At 39.0% G+C, this 15,943-nt stretch overlaps 2 protein-coding genes across 10 annotated transcripts in view; one reads left to right on the forward strand and one right to left on the reverse strand.

Moving 5' to 3' along the window:
* Positions 1 to 10,477, reverse strand: part of LOC129721081 (5-hydroxytryptamine receptor 1A-like) — a 31,403-nt gene extending 20,926 nt beyond the window's left edge. Inside the window, exon 1 of one of the 2 annotated variants that reach the window (XM_055673215.1) lies at positions 10,119 to 10,477. The gene's annotated coding sequence lies outside the window, so the exon portion shown is untranslated. Of the gene's footprint in view, positions 1 to 8,176; positions 8,283 to 10,118 lie in introns of those variants that run through there. The other variant, XM_055673223.1, reaches the window with a different exon arrangement.
* LOC129721020 (FERM domain-containing protein 8) overlaps positions 1 to 15,943 on the forward strand; it is a 147,929-nt gene that overhangs the window by 101,808 nt on the left and 30,178 nt on the right. The window lies entirely within an intron of this gene.

The following is a 15,943-nucleotide window of genomic DNA, read 5'->3' on the forward strand; positions in this document are numbered from 1 at the left end:
CGTGATGCAAAGAGGAAAACGGAAATTGGACATTTTAGACCTTTATGCTTTTTCTATGTCTAGAAAGGCAGCTCCAGTGGAATAACCTTCAGATTTATTAGTACCTACAAATAATATTAGTAACTCTAAAGCGGGTATTACACGAAGCAAATATTTGCTATTTTTGGTACGCACAAAAAAACATCGTACCAAAAATAGCAAATGTTTGCTTCGTCTAATACCTGCTTAAGTAACTGATGAGTAGTCGAATGCCCGTGGCGAAATCCAAACTGCTTTTTGCAAAAATTGAATTTTCATTGATATGTGTCATCATTCTATTAAGAATCGTTCTTTCAAAAAGTTTGCCTATAGAAGAGAGTCAACTAATTGGACGATAACTTGATGCTTCAGCTGAATTTTTTTTTAGGTTTTAAAATTGGAGTGACTTTTTCCATTTTGAGGGAAAATATTCTAATTCAAAGCATCTGTTAAAAATTATCACCAAGAAACTTAAAGAGCTTTCGGGAAGTCTTTTGAGAAGAATATATAAATCAGTAATATAAACTGCGTTAAAGAATTACAATTTCACTGATAAGATCATTGAAATCAATATATAAGGAACAACATTTAATTATACATTATTGGAAATCTACTGACTAACGTTGACTTAAAGAATCTGAATATTTATAGGCAGTATATGAGTACAAATCAATTATACCACAATTAAAAACAAAATCGCATCATATAGTTCAAAGAGTTTTGCATGTATATGTGTTAATTTATATTCATAACGTCGGTTTCGTGCAACACTGGCACAACTCAAAAAACATAGTTTCGAGAAACGCGTTTGAAAATTTGCGTCGAAAATTTAGTTTTCGATTTTCAAGAAAACTTTGAAGTTCAAGATTACCAATCCTTATTTAACACCTTTGGGTCTATTCTGCACATATCACGTGCTCACGTTGTCCAAGTTAAAACCTTATTTTTACTAACTTTATGGAGAAATTTCGCTTTGTGCAGCAAAGGCACTTCTACTCATAACTCTGGAATTTTTGTGATTTTCGAAATGGGATTTCGTGTGATGTTAAGTTTAACAGTATTTGGCATCGTTTGCCATCAAAAACTCAAAAATGCAAAATTTTGAGTTGTGCCAGTGTTGAACGAAGCTGATGATATGTTAAATTTTAAATGTTCGGTATAGTTGTGCTGTTGGCTACCAAAAATTTGTTGTTTAGAATGAATAACAAATCCAGCAGAAATAATCAAGGTCAGGCTTCTGAATACTCCTCTTCGTTGAAATGTGTAGATGTAAAATATTGCTCTTGATACCAGTAGGCAGTAAACACGTGTTGCATATGCATGCAACTCATAGTTTTGGTTGATTTGATACAGCTCTTACGAAAAAAAAACAAAGGTAGCCATTTTCACAACCACGAACTTTTATAAACGCAATGCAAAAAAGAGCACTGTGATTCATGGTGCACAGTGAAAACGATAACTTACACATCTCCGATTAAGTGAGCACAGATTTTAGTTACTCGACGGAGTAAAAATTTAAAATCTAATTGTGGTTCCGAACGAATCCTTTATAGAATGAAATTGCTCTCGGGTGTCGTAGGATCTCGTTTGCTTTGTCTAAATAATGCAGCTGGCATAGCTTGGCTACTAGTGAAGATTGATGTTATAACGTTTCGCGTTGACGGTGTTAAAAGAGATTTTGAAGACTGTTCGCATCTACGCGAACTTTCATATGTAGTTATCAAAATGTGGGTGATGAACAAAAATATTTCCTTCTTTCTTGTTCGCTTGTAAAAACTAAACAAATATCAGAAACGCCGTCAACGCGAAATCACAAAACCAGATTACATTGCATCATGGTTAGCACAGTAGCTGGCAGAGCAAAAAAAATGACACTACACACTTGTGAGCAGAGCCTATCCGTCCGATCGACACAAATTGTTATCAGATGTTACTCTGATCGATTCTTCCTACCTCCGTTCAAAAAGAGCAAATATATAATAGCCATGGGCGCAACTAAGGAAAATTTCTAGGGGGGGCTAGTTTTCATGTATATCACTTAAATAAGAGAAAAAAGAGTTTGAATATGCTTATTTAATAACGCTTAAAATAGTATCGTAAAAGCAGAAAAAAATCACTTCGGGTTAGAATCTCCGAAGATGTACTGAATATCTTGAACACATCGTCAACGCCAAGCTCTTTCAGCAACAATGATTCGATATTGAGGAGAGCTAGATTTGGTAAACGGCTGGGCAGTGCTTTTTAACAGTTCACCCGTACTAGTTAGAAGAAAATAGACCCCAGTGTGGTTCAAGGCATATTGCCCTATTCCTACCTCCACGTGGTACCAACTGGGATACGAGCAACCAAGGAAAAACCGGTAAACCGGTGGGGTAGTTGTTCTCCTAGAGAGCAGCTTGTCTGCGCGTCTACCCCACAGGCTAGGGGCGGCTCAAACAGCGACTGATCCGGACCGGATGGTTGAACTATGAAATGCGGTGTCTCGCCAGCTACATCCATGGCGGCAGCTCCGTCGCGAGACTAGGTATCGCAGCCCTAGTGAGGCAGCATACTAAAATAAACATACTACGGAGAATCAAGAATTCAAAACGAACCGGAACAATCGGCAATGACCCAGCCGACGAAATAAGGACGACGATTAGAAGCTCAGTACATGTAACAGTAGATCGCTTAACGACCCGGATGTCGACCGAATTCTGCTGGATCAGCTAGAACCCCGCCACTTCGACATCATCGCGCTCCAGGAGCTTTGCCTGAAAGGAGAGAAGGTACAGTGGATTTGACGCCGCAAGGCACAGTACCACCAAAGCGGCAGGCAATCAGCGACAGGTTGTGTTTGTTGAGAATTAAGAGCCGGTTCCACAACTACACTATTCCCGATGTGCACTGCCCTCACCAAGGAAGACCTGATGCAGGGAAAGAAGCGTTATATATAAGCCGGTTATCGGCCCGCACAGCCAAAGTCACTTCTTTCCTCTACCAACGTACAGCAAAACAAATTGACCACAGTCTCAACGACGGCCCGTTCTTCTCAGACATTACAAACGTACGCACCAATCACGGTGATGATCGGACATGACCACTTCGATACAAAAAACTACAAAACCCTGATAACCGGTAGTCCTCTATGGAAGTCCTTTTGATATTTTCGAACAGAAGGTGCCTATCGGCGAACAGAAGGTGACTATCTACGGAGGAGCACAAGCGGACGACGGATAATGGCTACAGCGCATGAACCATGAGTTACAATCGCTGCTTGGAGAGAACCCCATTGCACACCTGGCGAAAGACAATAGGTTGCGGTGGGCCGGTCACATCTTAAGAATGCCGGACGACAACCATGTGAAATCACTTCTTTTCAGCAACCCTACCGGCACAAGAAATTAAGGGGCGCAGCGTGCATGATGGCTCGACTAGATCGAAAGAGACTTGCGAGTGATGAGACGTCTGGGGAACTGGTGAAACACAGCCCAAAACCGAGTAAACTGGCGACTTCTTGATACAGCACGAGTTACTACAGCTCTCGTCTGACTGGTAAAGTGAGTAAGAGAGCAAGGGTTGAGAATCGATCCTGGGTGCAGAACTAGTTCTTAGCCAATGAATGACGACACCTCAATTTGTGTTGATTTTGATGCTCTGATAAGTAGTATGGAATTTATATATATTGAATACAATCATTCTCTGGGAAATTCTAGGGGGGGCTAAACACGTTCTAGGGGGGGCTTCAGCCCCCCCCCCTAGCCCCCCCGTAGTTGCGCCCATGATAATAGCGAAACAGCACAGTAGGACATTGAGCACCAAACAGTTTTCCCCAGCGAACGATTGCGATATTTTCATCAGCTAACTTGATCGCTCTGGCATATTATTTCATCAGGCGAAAATGATAAAAGAGTTGGTGTATTTGAAAGCCTGATCAAGGTGTAATTTGTAAGTGTTGGAGTAAATCTATTTTAACAAATTATAAGTTCGAAGGAGAAAGACTGGGTCTCACCGCTAGGTGGATTAATTTAGGTTTTTTTATTTTAAATTGATTTTGTCACTTAAAAATCCTGTAAAACCGAACCCAAATATGTTTTTTGCGCATTCTACGGAGTCCAAACTAATAGAAAAAAATATTTCGGCTTGTTCTGGCTCAAACTTCATTGTTACAAACATTTTAGCTCTTCTAAAAATTCTTAATTTTGCTGTTTTCTGAAATTAGACCTTTAAAAAGCGGACCAAATTTTTACGCTAGCAACCATACTATACCATATGGGATGGGAAATTTCATGAGGAAAAACTTCCTAGAAGACACAAAAATCCTATCTTGAATCGTTGTTGAGCTATTCGAGTTTTACTACACGCAAAAGTGTGAAAAGGATAACGCAACAGTTGTACTGCGAATACATTGACACAGATTGAAATCAGAATATGTATCATATATCGACACTTTATTTCTCACATCGAGTGTATTAGTGACTGCTACTCATGGAGCAGTGCAAGCAGCGAACAACAACTTGTGGTGAACTCACTAGATTTATATAGCTATAATGCTCGATCGATCTCGATGGAGCATGGTCATTTGAAAGTACCATTGAATGATTTGTAAAAATATAACGAAACAAAATTTTGTTCACAACATTTTGTAATCAACATAGCCACAAAAGCGTTGCTGATTTTTCGTGGCAACACTTGTAAATTGTGAATAATTATTATTTGTCATCCTGTGCACGCGCTTTTTTCTCAAAAATTCTCTCCCTCAGAAATTTCTCTCTCGCTCGTAGAATTTCCATGTACGTGCGACAAGACTAGACACGTCACATACAATTTGCTGATTGCTTTTTCGCTTCTCTTTCGGTTCGTATTGCGACGCGCAAGGTCTCGTCGCTTAATGAAATGAGCAAGATACCCGTGCTGTAGGGGTAAACAGGGTAAGACCGCCCACCGTAGTTTTACTACCAAGTTATATAATAACTGAAAAATTTCTTTAACATGTCTATTACATTACAGTATAATTACATAACATTTTGCACACCTTTCTTTTTGATAGTGCGCGAACGGTCACAGAAATAATCAAAAACAACCTTTCAGCTAGCGTCGGTGATTGGCACAAACAACAGTGGTGGAACTAGACCGACGGAAAATAAGCGAGAATAAAAAAAAGCCTTTCAGCTGGCAACCAGTCAATGCGCTATTGTTTTGCGGCAACGGGACTGGAGGTTTTTCTGTCTAAAAATCTATTGTTTTATTCATGAATATTCGTTCAACCGCTTGCCTGAACCTGTCTTCTTTCGGAAATATCGAAGGCCGTGAGTAATCCTGTCATTTTGACTACTTTTTCGGTGGAGTATGAAAATGTTCCACTGGGGGTAAAGTCGCCCACTATACATGGGGTAAAACCGCTACGTATATAACTGCTTGTTATTTTACTTCAAGACTTAAATGCCTCGACACTACAAAGGAAATATCTACAGGATCAGTAAAGCAATTTCAAGCCACATAAGACCACATCAAGTTTTGTTAACCGTGGCTAAAGAACCGTAAATATCAAAACAACTCGGTCAAGGCGTCTGTTGTTGACTATTTGAATAATGTTAGTAATAATTCATTTATAACGTAAATAAACAGCTGAAATAATCGAACAATTGGATAAATGATATTTTTATTGATTTGTGAACTTGAAAAGTTGATTCTCTGCATCTGAAAGTTACTAGGGGAAATAGGGGCATAATGAGCACCCTAACTTGGTTGCTGATTTAAGCATGGAAAACGACAAAAATTTTAAGCTGTCTTCAGTGCAAAACTTGAATTAACTATCTATAATTAAAGGTACACTATTCACAAATTGAAAAGTTTATCGTATAATGGTGAAAAACACAAATTAGATTCATGCATTAAAAACTAGCAATCAGTCGATGTGTGGGGCACAATGAGCACCCCACTGGGGCATAATGAGCACCCACGGGGTATAATGAGCACTCTTATAGAACATATCTTGAAACTGTGTAGAAGTACAACTAATGGGCCAACGTTTGTCGCGGGATGCCGTGATACTTGGCGGCTTGTTTCGTGAATGTCCCGTCGCGCCTTATGGTGGCCAATTCTACCTGCAGTGCCTTTTTCTGGCCGATTCGGTCTCAAAGATTTTCTAATATATGTTCGCACCATCACTGTAAACAAACACTGACTATGGAAACAGACAAACTCACAAGTCTACTAAGATGAATTTCAGGTAAGTTTATATGACGGATGTGTTCATTTCACCCCACCTAAAGGTGACCATTTCGCCCCTATCGAATTAGTTAAAATTAACATGAGATTTTAATACTAATTATAGCTTAAAATCAAAACTTCATTGATGGTGAAATTCGGGGTACGACCCATACGTCATATTGATGTGTCTACATACTTGATTGAGCTATTTAAACGACCGTAGAAGTTTATTTTGTAGTGCGCAATAATAATAATTTTTCCAATATCTGGGAACCAAGTTGATTTTTTCAATATATTTCCATATTTTAAACAGACAAACCACTTTTGTTCCACGTAAAGAGATACTGTAGTAACTACGGAAGAGTTCTACATACCATATTGTATTGAAAAATGCGTAGTTTCACATAAAAGAGGGGTGCCCATTTTGCCCCAAGTGCTCATTATGCCCCTAATCCCCCTACATATAATAAAAACAGAGGATTCGAATAAATAGTACTGAGAACTGACTTCACTTATCCACAATAATATCTTGCCTGAACTAAAAATCAAACCTAGTAGGCGGTGGTTATATGACGTTTTCGTTGATAAGTTGACTCGATGTTGCACACATTAAAGATTATCCTATTTTACGATATTCTTTCCATAGAAAAACTCGAATAGCTCAACAACGATTCAAGATAGGATTTTTGTGTCTTCAAAGAAGTTTTTCCTCATAAAATTTCCCATCTTTGGTGTATTATGGTTGCTAGCGTAAAGTTTGGTCCGCTTTTTTAAGGTTTAATTTCAGAAAACACCAAAATTAAGATTTTTCAGAAGAGTTAAAAAATTTGTAACATTGAAATTTGAGCCACAACAAGTCGTAATAATTTTTTTCTGTTATTTTGGATTCCGGAGAATGCGCAAAAAATATATTTGGGTTCGGTTTCACAAGATTTTTAAGTGATAAAAACAATTTAGTATACAAAAAAAAAAAAAAAAACATGAAAAATTGATTTTTTTCATAAAACTCAACAACGACTAAACATTTTCCGGTTGAGCCCCCAGAATATTCGACAAAACGTTATGTTTGGGACACCCTAGTGGTGAATCACTCTAGTGAGACAGAAAAACACCGCAGTGCGCACTGCGGAAATGATACAACAGAGCCAACTTTAGTTTTCTCGTAGAAGCCAAGAGACTCACTGTAATAGCACTGCAGCGAGCTATGTTGTGAAGTTATTATGCGTAATGTCCTTTCGCGTGAGGAAGCTCACCTCAGTTTATTATCTCGCTGGAGAAATATTTCAGATTTCACTACGATGTTTTTTTGCAGGCTCCTCATATACCAGATAATGATACCAGTCAAGAAGAGATCCTTTTATTGTGCCGAACTCCCATATTTATTTTACAGCTTCTTGCCGTGGTGGAAATGTTTGTTTTTTTTTTGTTCAAACTTTCGAAGAAAGTAACACGTTTTTCCAAGAATATGAAGAACAATTGTGGAAGAAGGGAGTGATAAATATGGTAGCAAAAATTGATGATTTTTTTTTAATCCAATCAATGATCTTGTTATAATATTTCTGAACAGAAACATAATTAAGTAGACCACAGACTAACAGACATGACACCTCGAACAAATCTTCAATAAAATCATCGTTCGGATGATTGCAGTACTTTACGTTAGCAACACTAGCACTATCTGCTGTCGTGTTCCCGCTGCGTCATGTATTTCGACATCAGCGCGAGCGTTGTCGATTTGTGTATGAGACTGCTTGACAGCGCCCCAGGCGGTGTTGTCGCGCGATGACTGTTATTCGATTGGAAATTTTAAATGATCGTTTTTTTGTGGCGATGGAGCATGGTTCCAGTGTTACGTCTGTTAGTCTGTGATAATACGTAACAACATGTTGCGCGAATGTTATTCTACCATTTGTACTGTGTGCGCAACTACAAGCAAATTAAATGAAAGTGTTGACCGTTTACTAACCTGCTTTCTACGAGCGCATAATAACTTCTTGTAAAACCCCCCGAACGTACGACTTCTCGATTGCCTCGACAAGTGAAAAACATTCGAACGAACGTCCAATAAATGCAATAATGAATTAATTTGCTCCACTGAATAAAATCTACTCATTCATCGTTCGATAAACTGGTTCAACCGCACTTGGTTCGACTTTTTGACCGGACAGCTTGCTACGAACTAGATGACGACTGTTTCAGTTTTACATTCAAAACGAATTCGGATCATTCTACCACAACTGATAGCCTGCCTGTGGGTGTTCGTCTTCCGGCTTAGAAATGGAAACAAGCCAAACCAAGTTGAACTTTTTCTTCCTTATCAATTAGCACATAATTTCAATTTATGTACAGCACAACGGGGCAACTGATGAACCAAATCGTGACTGAACTGTTACGAAAAAGGAGAGTGTGAAACAAGCTGGCACTCTTTGAACATGTTATATTGATATTCGATGAGGAGGACCAACTTATGTGATGACAGGTACGTTTGTGGAAAAACGATCCATGACTAATGGACGCCACTAGGACCTGGCTGTCGTCGGAAAACCAATTACTTCCTGGAAGTAGTTTGATTGGTAATTCACTTTTTTATCCGGTGGGCGATGTTTCATTGTGCTGGCGTCTGTCCGTACATGAGCATAATTTAAAAATTCAACACTCCTGGTATGCTTCCTCCGCGCGCGGTCGAATCGGGGAAACTTTGGAACGTGGTTAGAGCCAAATTTGCTACGAGGTAACTTAAAATAGTATTTTATTTGCAAATCGACGAGAGAGAGAGCGGCCAGAATCAGAGTACGAGAGCAGGGCTAAGCAAACACGTTAGGAACTATTAGCAAATTTGTCCGAAGTTGCGGAATAGTTTGTGCGTCGGAATTGAGTTTTCGAAATGTGGAATTTCACCGACGAGTGCACGATGGGCAGCAGTATTTGTTTTTCAATTTTATCTGAATATTCAATTTTCAGCAAGTTGGATTTTTTTTTGTTCAGCTGGATCCGAGTGCTGCTTCAGTTTCCTAGCCCAAAGTAGCAGCAGTGCGGACCGAAGCTGGCAGAGAAATGCGCTATGTAACTATTTTCACAATTCATTTGTCGTGGTTCGGAGCGAATTGAGTTTTCTGCTTCGTTGTATCCTGCGCTCCGCAGTCCGAACGTACAACACGTTACGTTATGAAATTATATTTATCCTCGAGCATATATTTGATAAAGCGGTCGTTTTTTGGTTTTGGGTTGTCAAGTTTGTAACTGAATCTGTTCAATGATAAAATTTACCAAGTGTAGGTTCACGATGACTATTGTTCACAGTTATAATTTTGTCATAATATAAAATTGAATTTAACTGTTCTTGAAACTCAAGACGACATCTGCACACCTACAATGCGCCGTTAAATATTGAAAGCGTGCGACCAATTCCGTTAACGAGTTGGCGCGAAACTCGTCAACAATGGAACTTGATATAGGTATACAAGCAGCAAATGATTGCCAAAGTTGCTTGTTTGAAGAAGCGGATCTACCACGCACCGTTGTCAGGTTTGTTTGTCATTCCCGGTATTTGGGAAGCGTCACGCTGCCGGATCGTGTCCATTCTGTTTACCTTCCAGGGTAGCCAATTTCATCACCGCCTTTCGCCGTTCGTCAGCAGTTTAATTAAACCATGCTTTATCGCAGTCTGATTAGCGATCGGTAAGCACGGAAGCTTATCGGTGCCCCTTTATCTATGCGGGAACACGTGACATGGATTTGAATGTGTATAAGACGCCAGAGAGAAGCCGCCCAATTTTGCTAATCAGCAGGGAACAGGTGCTTTGCTCTAATTCGAGCGCTGCTTTTGGAGTTCATGTTCAATGATTTATTGAATGGGAAATTGAATGACATGCCAGGTAAGGCTAATAGTATACCGTCATATATACTACCTATTACTCGCATTATGTGTAGGCCCGCCAGCTAGGAGTCATTCTGTCTGACTCAGCTTCACTTCATAGAATTTACAGCACTTACAGGAAGCTTGCGTTCGGTATATGTTTTCGGTTTATTATTTTATTTTCACACGAATTATTCAATCATCAATCGAATAGAGGTGTAACGGATAGCACTAGTTATTATGAATATCACTATCAAGCAATTGGCATTAGTTATGCTATCGAATCACTTCACACCGTTTGATTTATAATTTTATTTGATGTCACTTTCACTGGGGCTATGACCGAGGCGTGTTGCACGACGCGATAATTGAATAAACGTACGTACTTTTACGAGCTGCGTTCCCACTGGAAGGTGCGCCGCTTACTGATTGATATGTAATTGAAAAAGCGCGATCTATGCACGGTGTAATCAGTGGTGCACAGTGGGGCAAAAGTGAACATAATTGGCTGTGCTTTTGATTAGCAGATGTGAGAAACTGGGTACAAACAATATTTTTCAAAAGAACTGGAGTTTTTTTGTTATTGTCATTTTATATTCTCCTTTTTAATAATTCGAATTTTTTGAATATTGATTGAATGTCTATTAAGTTATGTATTCAGTATCGATCCAGTAACATACTCGAATTATGACTCAGTTTGAGAAAATTTATTTCGTTTTTATAAACCATTGGTATGAATACGACCTGAATGATTACCTCACCAGTAGATATCTGATGCTTCTCGTCTTTGACTCATCACAATATGACAGTTCTACTTGCACCATTCACATCGGATTATATACTGATGATTCAAAGACGACATGAATCAGTTAGCATGCGTTGGTTATTGTTCACCTTAGAACAACTAGTTTAACCAAATTTCGTATCACCATGACAATTGGTGAGAACAATAGGTGAATACACATCAGGCCTGGAGCTTTACCCCATCTTTCGGTTTACTAGATCTCATCAGAACGACATCTGTGCTACATACGACAGTCGTTTACATGGTAAACACGAGTAGTGTTTCGTTGCTAGACATTGCGTCTGAAATGAACGGTTGAAGACGAAACACATTGAACCCTATTCCATTTACCATAACAATTGTGCCAATACATGGAAGATTAGAAAGATTCTTGAAGACTAGTAGTTATAGATAATATTACAATTTTTTTCTCAATACACATATGTTAATTTGTGTGTAAAGCTTTCATTCGACGTGCTTTAGAGGTTTTAAAATTGTTACAAAGAATTTTATTTTAAGCTGTATCTAACATTCTATTGCATTTTTTGTTTTGACGTAGAATAACGTCTTACTACAACATTCTTGGATTGGGGTGTAATTTGGAACGCCGAAAACACCCAGAGCGTCACAAAAATAGTCAAGTATTGCTCTACTGAGAATTTTAAAGCCGAAAACCAACTCCAGACGCCATTTATTCACATTCAAAATGGTAGTTTTCGGAAAACAACCAAAAATGGTCACGTACCACCTAATACTAGTATTTCCGAAAATAGAATGATACCCAGGCACCGGAAATCACCTCCAGGTGTCAAGTTCAAGATGGTGCCCTTCGGTTTCGAGAAAACAGCCAAATCAGAATCGATATACCCTTATTGCTCTTCAAGCTCGAAAAATATGGAATGGAAAAAAATTTTTTTTGGATGGCTGCAGTCATACTCAACAAAACGAACATAAATAGTTCGCTTTCAGAATTCTTTTTCAAACCCAATACAAGTAACTTCTGGGGTTCCTCAAGAATCTCACCTGGGCCCTCTCTTTTTATATGATACGTTTCTTCTTAAATCAATACATGTGCTTGTATATGCTGCGACATGAAGCTCTTCATAGAAATAATTAATACAGAAGACTTAGAAATATTCCAGAATGAAATTAATGTATTCTACACTTGGTGCAACAAAAGTCTATTACAACTCAACATTAAAAAATGTAATTCAATAGCCTTCAGCAGAAAAACAGTAACACCACCAACAGACATTTTCTTAGTAAATCAAAGAGTAGAAAAATGCAAAATCGTAAGGGACCTAGGCGTAGTTTCAGACTTCAAACTTACATTCATTGAACATTATAATACAATAATCAACAAAGCAAATAGTATGCTGGGCTTCATAAAACGCTTCGGCCACAATTTTCAAGACCCATATACAATCAAACTATTATATATTACATACGTCCGACCAATTCTGGAATACTGTAGCATCGTATGGAATCCCTATATTGTAACACATGAAGAACGCATTGAGTCTGTCTAAAAACAATTTCTCTTGTACGCGCTTCGTAAGCTAAATTGGACAGCATTTCCCTTACCATCATATGAAGCACGCTGCATTACAGTATAGACATACAAGCAATTAAAAAATGCCGCGAACTTTCAATGCTTTATTTTATCAATGACATTATTTCTCAACGCGTGCAATATTCTAAATTATTATCGCAACTAAATTTTTATGCATCCAGTCGTCAATTAACCCTCTAGTGCCCAAATTAATTTCTAAACGGACTTCGATAAAATCACCATAAACCATTATAAACACTTTTTGAGTATTTATTGAAGCTTTTCGGAACTTCGACTGAAGCCCGCAAAATGGCGGCATTGGGCACTTGAGGGTTAAGAAATCGTAAAATATTTTCGAAAACTCCCACAGATTTAACTACTCAAAAAATGGCCCAATAAATCGCATGATGCGTCACTATAATCAGCACTGCGAAAATATCGACATCACTATGGGCAGAAATCAAATCAAAAACCCTAATTAATCCACCTAGCGGTGAACTTATTATTTGTTAAACTAGAATAACACAACACTCCAATTTGAAAAAAAAAAAAACACCTTGAAAATTTCAGCTCACTACACACACTGCTGTCCAGACATTGTTCATGCGACTGAAAAGAATGTCTCATCACACACAGGAAAGTCAGCTGACGCTGATAACTCTTATAAACCTGTGTGATCGAGACCAAAGCCAGTCTGAATCATGCCTACCAGTTAAGATTCAAGTTCATTAAAGGCAGACAGTGTGTGCAGCCGGGGAAGCGAAAAATAAGCGAATTGAAAATATGATTCAGATTGGGAAAAATATACTGCATCCAGATGGGACTCGAACCCGCAGTCTCCCTGACTACTTCACTGGTTGCCGGAATACATCCTAAAATGGCCAAATTCTGCCTAATCTGGTTATAGTATAACATCAAATTTGAAAAATGTTGAGGCCACATATTTTGATTGTTGCTATAGTTTTTAACAGTCTCCGAGCTATTTTGCTTTCCATTACTTTTAAACCACATGTTTGAACATTATGATGGTTTTAAAGACAAGTTTCTTTGGTCAATTGAATCCAACTATGTGCAATAAGGTGTTATGAGGCCATTATACCTTCCATTTTAAACTAATCTCTAACCATTTCTGAGAAAAGTGAGTGAGTTTAAGCAGTCTTTGGCATATGCTTTGCTTTTATAACGTGATTTGACATTTTTATAAATAATGGACAAAGTTACTAACCGATTACAATGAAATTCAATAACAACCTATGGGACAACTAGGCCTTTCATTCGAGACTAATTTTATGAATATCGGTCCAGCCATCTCTGAGAAAAGTGAGTGAGTTTAAACAGCCTCTGGAAAACATTTCTTTACATAACTTTTGATCCATATGTCTAATCTTAATTTAAAGTTTAGGGTTCTGAAGATAGCCCGTTGACATCAGTTTTGTTAACATCGGTTAGGTAGTTTCTGAGATATTGATGTTGAGTCGAATGATATGCGACATTCGGCCCTCTGGAGCACTTTCATACCTTTCGTTTTCGCAGTATAGCAATCCTTTCTAGGAGAAAGGAAAAACGACTAACTACTGGAAATAATGTATAGAATATAAGAAAACATTGTATTATTATAACTGTAGTCTACATTTGCTTGACGAAATAAATGAAAGAATAAATAATATTTGGTTATGAGGGACGATAACCAGACATAATATAAGGGATGATAACCAGAGACCTCTTATCGACCCCAGATAAAATTTTGAGTTTATGGTTGCAACTTCCAGTTTCTGGAAAACAGTCTAAGATGGCCGATAACCAGCTAATAAAAGTATTTCCGGAACCAGGATAATATCCAGATGCCGTTTATCGACCCAATCACTATTTTAATTTTCTTCAGAGCCGCCGCATTGTTTTCAGAGAGGTTTTCTATTGGTGCTGGCTGAAAGTTTCCAACATAAAAAGATTGATAAAAGATTGTCTTTCATAAAATTCGAATTTCATTTTTGGGAAGTTTTGAACACAAGATTTTGTAGTTTTTGATCTATAGTTTCATAATTTATCAATGAAATCTTGACACATAAAACGGATCATTTGGAAAAACGCCTCCAAAGTAACATCTTTCGAAAATGAAGGTAAAAAGAGAAGAGCTTATATTATATTAGCTTCCCAAAACCGGAAGAGTATTTGATTTTCACCCTACTGAGACTGCCGCAGGTCACGTAGGAAATATTAGAAATTTTCCCAATTTCGACCTTCAAGAACATAGAATGTAAGCATGTGCAATCACGGCTCCAGAGAAGTGTGCCAGAGAGCCTCGTTTGTGTTCCCTCAAGAATCAATGTTAAAAGTTTACGAAAAACTTGCGTTCAGAGTAAAAAAAGATTAGAATATTTTTATATTTTCTGTATATTTCGAATTATTGGGTGATTTATCAACGAGATTCTTTGTATATCACATCAATTTGGTCCAGAATGGGGAGAAGGGGCCTAGCGTAGTTGGTAACATCTCCGCCAACCACGCTGGTGGCTTGGGTCGAATCCCAACGGCGTTATCCACTCACAACCAACCCCCAACTGGTCTGGGCTTAACCCTTGGCGTTGGCGGAACTAAACCGACGAAAAATAAGCGAAAAAAAATCAACAAGTCCAAATTTAATTCGAAATCAATATCATTCAACCAACCATGTGCACGCTTTCCATACACCGATGTTGCAATAATGTACCAATTATTGCCTTTACACCTCGCATCTTCATCGCTACCATGTGATTGGTCGTTTCATCAATCATCCAACTGTTCCCGCGAAAGAGATGGTCTCATTTTCATGCTTAAAAGCAACACAGGCATGCGGCTCACGTTTATTTCCAATCTGTCTTCTGAAACAGAAGCATCAGCAGCAAACAAGAGCTGAATTGAATTTCCGCTTTAGTGGTCTGGTAGCCATCGGTCTGCACTGTTTAGATTGGCTATATAGCCCTTTACATACTTTACTGCCGAATCCAGAATACGTCTCCACAAAACTCGGTCTTGGGCTGCTACTCTCCAGTCTCCCCTTACACCTGCTGCTCTGGCATCCTCGTCGACAGCACACATCCAGCGCGTGCGCGGTCTGCCTCGAAGTTGTCGGGTTCTATCCGGTTCTCTGCTAAATATTATCTTTGCCGGTCGCTCATCCGCCATCCGTGCTACATGGCCAGCCCACTGCAACCTGCCGTGTTTCATCAGCTTGACTATATCAGCGTATTTGTATACTTCGTACAGCTCGTGATTCATGCGCCTGCGCCACACCCCGTTCTCTAGTTTGCCTCCGAGTATTGATCGCAGGTTTCTACGCTCGAAGACCCCAAGCGCTCGTCGATCGGCCTCCTTTCACGTCCACGATTCATGTCCGTCGAGCGCTCCCGGTGGCGGGGATCAGAGTCTTATAGAGCGCAAATTTCGTACGGATCTGTAGGCTGCGGGACCTAAGCTGGCTACGCAATCCGTAAAAAGCCCTATTCGCCGCCGCAATCCGCCTCTTCACCTCGCGGCTCACCTCGTTGTCACATGTCACGAGAGT

This window comes from Wyeomyia smithii, chromosome 1, assembly GCF_029784165.1.
Source record: "Wyeomyia smithii strain HCP4-BCI-WySm-NY-G18 chromosome 1, ASM2978416v1, whole genome shotgun sequence".
NCBI lineage: Eukaryota > Metazoa > Arthropoda > Insecta > Diptera > Culicidae > Wyeomyia > Wyeomyia smithii.